This window comes from Maniola hyperantus, chromosome 10 (assembly GCF_902806685.2).
Source record: "Maniola hyperantus chromosome 10, iAphHyp1.2, whole genome shotgun sequence".
NCBI classification, from domain to species: Eukaryota; Metazoa; Arthropoda; class Insecta; order Lepidoptera; family Nymphalidae; genus Maniola; species Maniola hyperantus.
In genome coordinates this window covers 3,290,042-3,297,945 of record NC_048545.1, presented here as the reverse complement: position 1 = coordinate 3,297,945, position 7,904 = coordinate 3,290,042, and the positions used below count along the sequence as shown (strand labels likewise).

Below are 7,904 nucleotides of genomic sequence, written 5' to 3'. Positions count from 1 at the left end.
GAGTGGGAGGGTCTTCTATCCTTTTCTCGCAAAACGAAAATTTGTTTGAAACCGCACGAAGCTACTATGGTATTAGTAGGTGTGACGTCAAACTGCTGTATCGCTATCTCTGTCTAATCAGAAATATTTAAATGCTTATAACTTTTTTGTTATTTGATCGATTTAATTAGTTTTTTCAGGTTACGTCATTATTTTTATTCTAGATTATAATAAAGTAATAAAAAAAATTGAGTCAAATACCCAATTGCAATAGACTATTCAAGTAAAATTCTGTTCGAAGTGTTGAGACGTGTTTTTAATAATAGATTTTTAATTAATGTTATTTAGATATTATTCAGATTTTTGCGAAAGTTTATTTACTTTCTATTATCTATGTACTTATATTGTAAAGAGGTAAGGTTTGTAAGTTTGTTTGTAGAAAGCAATCTCTGGAACTAGAAAGAAAGCTAACTATTCCTGATTGACATAGGCTATATTTTATTTTTTTAAATTAGAGATCTCTACAAAAATTGTAATAAGCTACCCGTGCGAAGCCGTGGCGGGTTACTAGTGGAAAACATTTTTGGTCAAATCAATGTTTCCCATGTAACTCCTAGATGTATGATATATAAAATTATCGCTACGCTGCACATAATTATTTTTACTATTGTATACTTTGTTTTACTTATTGACTTTTTGATTGAGTATGTTTCAGTATTAAGTATATATACGTTAATGTTTATTTAGGTTTTAATTTACAATATTTTAAATAAAATAATAGATTTTTTTCCCTTTATATTGATCATATTGATTTTCGCGACATTACCAATATCCTGAACTTTAGGTTTATTAAAATCATGTTATTTAAATGGTAATCGATCTTGTTTTGCATTTTTCAAGATTAATATTTTCTTCATCTCTATTTCATCGCTTTTATCAAGGGCAGCAAATTTTGGATGAACTATGAAGTCTTCTATATTATTATATTTCGAATCAATGTTGTTGTGCTAATTACATCATTTTCTTTAAGTTTACCGTATACCGAGCCGTACGCAAAGGGGTATGCTCATGATCAACGGATTCACTTTCTCTCAATATAAGCCTATGTTCTGGTACTGCACCAGAAAAAAGAGTAAGAACTGCCCAGCTAAGGCTCGGACCGATGGCCATGGGAATCTAAGGTTTTTAGAAGAAAATCACAATCATGAACCACCACAGTACCATTTAACGGCATCTGGACGTTATGTTAAGGTTTAAAGCCCATATACTGAATTGTCACATTTGAGGTGGACTTTCGAGTCGTACGTCTGTGGCGTCATAACCGTCATCCGAGCGCTAAGTCAATCATAAGTCAATATACAGTGACAAGGCTATCTTGGCGCGTGGCGAAATTCGGAACGAATGTTTCCGTCAACTATGACTCTGTGTGACTTGGCGAGTACCTTGGTACCTACTGAGAATGTCAAATAAGAGATCATTTTAAGAAGAAAGAAAGATTTTATGTTTTAAATCATTATTTTAATTACATTGTGTTCATCAAGAGCAGCAAAATTTGGTCCATCTGTTACAACTTACAGTGTTTTTTTAAAATTATCATAAAGGTACAGTGTATGTTATCTAATATGAATTCATATTGTAGGTATATCAATACACACTATTTTTAATTATTTGATCTGTTTATTCTTTATAAAAATCCATTACCGTTCTTTATTTCACTTAATTTGGCTAGCTCTGGTTTGCAAACTTGAATGTTTAGGTGTTTAAATAATTTACAGGTTTTTTTTTTGTTTTTTTTATTATTATTATTCAGATACCAGTTCGCCCTTGGCTGCAATCTCACCTGATGGTAAGTGATGATGCAGTCTAAGATGATAGCGGGCTAACCTGGAAGGGGTATGGCAGTTTTTATTAAACCCATACCCCTTTGGTTTCTACACGGCATCGTACCGGAACGCTAAATCGCTTGGCGGCACGGTTTTGCCGGTAGGGTGGTAACTAGCCACGGCCGAAGCTTCCCACCAGACCAGACCAGAAATTATAAAATTCCAAACCCCTGCCAGGAATCGAACCCGGGACCTCCCACTAAAAAGACCACAGCGCTCACCACTGCGCCAGGGAGGTCGTCAGATACAGTTGATATTGACAAAGTCGAGAAGGTACAGTACGCGGCTGAAAGTAATGTACATCGGCCATTAGAATGACATTTCACTCATACCTATATGACTTTTGTCGGTCTCAACGACAGAGACAGTGCTCTACAAAACTGCTATCTCCTTGTTAAGGTCGATGTACATTACTTTCTGCCACGTAATGTATTTACTCTCACGTATACTTAGCTCATTACAATATACACAAAGCTGGTAAGCATTAAAATATGGGTATAATAGATTGTATGGGTAGAATAAATCTATTATATCTACCTTTCGATATTAATCTCACTAAATTTGCAGATCTAAATCTAGTGCTATCCTTTTTCGCAGGAAGCAATACATTTATAACTGCTCTTTAAATTTAGTTTAAAGATAATATGTAAAATCTGATTTAATCGCAATATCAGTATAGTTTTACACAATTTTAAGTTTAATTTAGTTTAATGCTTCTTAGCTATCTATCTGTTTCTAGTACAATCTATATCGTTATTCCTTTTTTCAGAATTGGTGCAGGCTATCTTAAGAGCTCGTCTCTGCAGAGAATCGACCAATATTTACATTGGAGGCCACAAGTTCTTCCGCCACTCCCGATCTCTTATTGGCAACAGGATTAGATGGACTTGCGCCAAGAAACATAAGCTTAAGTGCAAAGCATCTGCAGTAACCATAGACGGAGTTGTGGTGTCAACGACGGGTCTTCACTCTCATGCTTAATTAATCGACGCTTTACGTACTGCAGTCATACATTTCATTATTGATTGATTCCATTTTAACGTTGACCAATAATTCGATTCGATTGATTAATATTAATTCATCCATAGTCCATACTATCCAAATCCATCCCTATTTCCGTACTAACAATATTATAAATGCGAAAGTGTGTCTCTCTTTGGCACTGAGATAGCTTGCATCCCAGGAATACACATAGTTCACTGTTTGTCGCGAAAATTCAATAATTTCCCGCGGGATTTTTACACTAGTTTAATTTTGACTACATTTGGTATAGAGATATATTTCGTCCCGGAGACGAACATGAGCTACTTTTTGTCCCGAAAAATCAATGATTTCCCTCAGCATTAAAAAAATCTAAATTGACGCGGACTAAGTCGCAAGCATCAGCTAGCCTATTATTAGTATTTATCTGTTCATCATTCATCACATTTCACTAAAATGATTCTTTACTAATGAACCGCCTTCTCTTCCTTGTCATCTCATTGGACCTATTTTAAGCGGTGTTTCTTTTTCCATTATATGGATAAGATGTGAGATTTCGGTATCACTTTAGTCACTGCCTTTCTTTATTTTTGAATCTCAAATATTTTCAGTATCTTATTAAAAAACTAGCTAGCTGATTTCAACGACTTCGCCCACGTAGATTTCGATTTTTAATGAACTTGTTGAAATTTCTCAAAATATTTTCTTAGTGCAAGGCTATGTTGATGATTAGGTATAAATCCCGCAAATTGCTAATGCGCTTTTCCGCCATTTTAGTAACGTCAGCACTAGACTGAAGTTTTGAGCTGATGGTACATTTTTATTTCGGCTGACGTCAAAATGACTTCATTTCAATGTTAATGAAACATGGTTCCAGCGCAATAGCAATTTGCGGATTATCATGGCTAAAAGAAAGCAACAATGAGATCGACGTTTAAGAGTATTAGGTCCCCATACCTTCTTGCCTTAAAGGCACTCCAGTTATACATGGCATTTTGTTAATTAGACAAAGCTAAGTAGCTTAAAAAATTATTAGGCATTGTTTTGGTTTAAAAATAAGAGATCTTGAGCTAGGGGATGTGGCATTTGTGCCTTACATTAAAAATTCAAAAATTCTATTAATTAATTAGTATAAACATCTTTTACATTAAGTTAATTAGGACCATGTTGATGTTAAATTTTAGGTATTTGAGAAGATTGAAAAGAGATTTAGTATATTATTATTATTATTAATGAATTAAGAGTTTCATGCAAACTCACCGTAGGTAAAATAATTTTGTAATGTAAGCAATTTGATTTAATAATAATTATGTAGAATCTTTTAGTAATATTCACGGCTAAAGTTCTTCACCTACTACATAAGACTGATAAGGTTCGTACGCACCTGAGCAGCGCGGCGCGGCGCTTCAGCGAGCTGCACGTCGCGGCACAGAGCTTCAAAATATCATTTGTATCATTTTGTATGGCGCATATCGCCCTAGAGCGGCGCTGCACAGCGCTTAACCGCGCGTTGCCGCGCGGCACGGTTGGAGAGAATATTTTGAAGCGCAGCGAAGCGACGCGCAGTGCAGTGACGCTAGTGCGACATACCCAGCGGCGCGGCGCGGCGCTTCGCGCTCGTACGCGAACGGGTATAAAAGTGACGCGCAAGTGACGCGAGGTGCCGCGTACTGAAGTTGTAGTGCGGTAGGCACCGTCGAGCGGCCTGAGGTGACGCGTTCTGCAGTCGGACTGAAGCGCCGCGCCGCGCCGCTCAGGTGCGTACGAACCTTTATGGGAAACTGTAAAAGTCATACACGGCTGTTACAGCCGTATATGACTATGTTACATCGTAGAGTAATTATTTATTAAAGCCACCCGCATGTTAGCTACAGTGTGATGCTCGCAATCATCTGATAAGCTGACACTCTCTTACTATTAGCTAAAATGCACAGCTGCAGAAAGAATACCATAAATTCAGTCAATTACAACATTTGCAATTTGATAATCAGTAGGTCGAGTCCGTAAAACTTGCATCAATCATTGTTATAATCGCAATTGTTGTGATTAGCTGGATTTGTGGTATTCTTGTTACAACAATGCATTGCAGCCAATAGTGAGCGAGCGTCAACCAATAAAACTCGATATAATTTTGTAGACATGTTGTAAATACGTTCTAGGAACTAATATTCATGTCTGTGGTTGGAAAATTTACGTAAAAATAATTAGTTAAATTCTTGAGACGTGTAACTTTGAAATTAAATATTTTAATGTAAATCTGGAAACCTACAGACATAAATTTTAGTTCCTAGAACGTATTTACAAAATTTCATTGTGTTTGATCAGTTGGTATTCAAATGAAAAAACCAATTTTAAAGTATGGAATTTAGCTGATATCTAGTGGGTGAGGACTTTCAAGCAATGACCTAAGCCGTAACTTAGAATGTATTGAAACTAATATATTTTTATAAAATTTAACGTAGATTATAGTCGAATAAAGGCGGAAACACATTTACAACGTGCGACCCGATTACGATATGCGATAAGAGTTGAGCGTTCTAAATAAAATGATAGATTTGGAAAATCTGTTCTCTAGAATATAAGGCAACGTCAACTAAATTGTATCGCAAACCAAATATAAAGCAAAGTAAATATGATAAATTGTAATATTAGAGCCTCAATAGCTCAACCGGTAAAGGAGTGGACTGAAAACCGAAAGGTCGACGGTTCAGACCCCGCCCGTTGCACTATTGTCGTACCTACTCCTAGCACAAGCTTGATGCTTAGTTGGAGAGGAAAGGGGAATATTAGTCATTTAACATGGCTAATATTCTTTAAAAAAGATATATTATTTACGACCAAAATAACACTATAATTGTCGCCCTGACCTGCCGCGACGTATTTTTGGGACACATGTTAAAAGTGTGCTTCTACCTTCCCTTGAGAACATTCCGATCACAGAGTAAGTTATGTTGATATTTTTATAATATTTCATTAGGTAGGATAATAGCATTGATAAGTAATAATAATAATTAACATATTTTAATAATGTTACCAAAGGAGCTTTTTTATCATGTTCGGATTGGTGTTTAAGGTTTTCGAAAAAAATACGACCAAAAATTTCAGAAATGTTCATAACTTAAAAATAATTATAATAGTTAGATATTTTTTATTAAATCTAAAAAAAGAAAGTTTGATAAAGTATTATTTTGTTTTGATGTTTGTAATAGAAACGTGGAGGGATGTCATTCTATTATTTTTGATTTTGTTAAGTATATTATGCATTATTATTATTATTAGTATACTAATACTATTTATAAAACAAGTGTTTACTTATAGCGATATATGCGTTGTTTTATTAAAATTTTGTTTAACGGTATTGCCTTTTTTTAAAAATCTAAAAACCAAAGTATCCCGACACTAACAAATAGTATAGTTTAATTTAATTCATTAAATCACAGTGTAAGAAAACCCATACAGTGACCCAAGCTTTTAAGCCTCGTAGCACCGAGGGTTGTATTTATAATTAAAATTAATACAATATTTTATTGTTCGTATTATAATCGGAAATGACATACATTTTCAAATCCAAGAAGACCGAAGTTAAAATAAACTTGGTATGTGTATCGCTTTCGAAGTTTCTAGTATTTTGTCCATTACGACTGTGATAACCATTTTCAAATTCCAATATGGCTGAAGTTATTTCTTTTAAACCCATGTTAATAGCTATATCATCATCATCATCATCAACCCATCGCTGACTCACTGAGCAGGGATCTCCTCTTAGAATGAGGGTTTGGGCATAGTTCAGGACGCTGGCCAAGTACGGATCGGCTGACTTCACACATATTTAGGAACATTATTGAACTCTCAGGCATGCAGGTTCCCTCACGACGTTTTCCTTCGCCGTTAAAGCATATATATTGCTTCGAACGCACATAATTCCGGAAAGTTAGAGGTGCGTGATCGAACCCCCGACCCCTGAATATGGCCGACGCGCATCTTAACTACTTGGACTAAGAGCCCGGGAGGGTCAGACCTTCGTGTTATTTTATAAAAGCTGAAGGTTTCTCTGCGTATTTTCCCCAACACAGTGAGGAACGATGAGTGATTATGAAGTTTGGATCATGGTGGCTTTGGGAGATAACAGGTATTAAATAAAGGTTTACAAATCTTACGTCAAAGTATAAGTGTAATTTTTTATATTTCCTTCGGAATAGTATTGCAAATCACGTCATGTATTGCCAGACACTTAGTATCGTGGCGACCCCCTGCCAGACACCCTTAAACTTTAACAATTTATTAAAAGTGTCTGGGGCGGGGTTAAAACTGAAGCAAATATAAAATAACTGGGCTGTCACCGATTTTTTGCATTTAACGTCAAATATTTTGGCTTACAGAGAGCAAAATGATTTTACTGGGACAAAAGGAGGCTTTGTATATTGACGGATTTACGTTCAGGTTGCAGCGCAAAGCTAGCTTTGGCAGTATCTGGTACTGCTCGATGTACCATAGAGGATGTAGGACTGTGGCTCATCTTAATAAAGAAAATGGGCTGTTGGCTTTGAAAAGAAAACATAATCACGAAAAACCAGTGCTGCAGCTAACAGCTTGCGGTTCATATGTAAGACGTCAATGACGCCTTCCTAAGAAATGAATTAGTACCTATTATATACCTATAGACAAAGCGTTGAGAAAAAGAGAGATTCTTCTAACTGCAAAAAAAATTGGGGTCTCAAGGTGGTGACACCACGCCATTCTCGCACCTTGAGACCTCAAGTTTTCATCAATACCGGGCCTAAAAAAAATAATGATTCCTACTATGTATAATAATTTAGGTAAGTACTTACAATGTTTTGTTCGGAGCAAAACTTTGTTAGGTTTAAAATAATTTTTATTTATATTAATTTTGAATTTAATTGATGGACCAATTTTTAGATGAGGTTATGAATAAATATAATGTTATTCATGTTGTTTTTAATTTCATAAGATAGGAGACTATAACAGATAAAACAGGTAAAATTATTATCAGACTGAAGCCTTGGTCAAACCAAAGTTGCGCGAGTTGGTAAACTGTTAAAC

At 35.5% G+C, this 7,904-nt stretch overlaps 1 long non-coding RNA gene across 1 annotated transcript; it reads left to right on the top strand.

Annotated features, from left to right (window-relative positions):
* The first annotated feature begins 2,838 nt into the window (after window positions 1-2,838).
* Window positions 2,839-6,201, top strand: LOC138402848 (uncharacterized). The gene is made up of 2 exons (XR_011237192.1): window positions 2,839-4,215; window positions 4,653-6,201. It is a non-coding gene; the product is annotated as an uncharacterized lncRNA (long non-coding RNA).
* The last annotated feature ends 1,703 nt before the right edge of the window (window positions 6,202-7,904 follow it).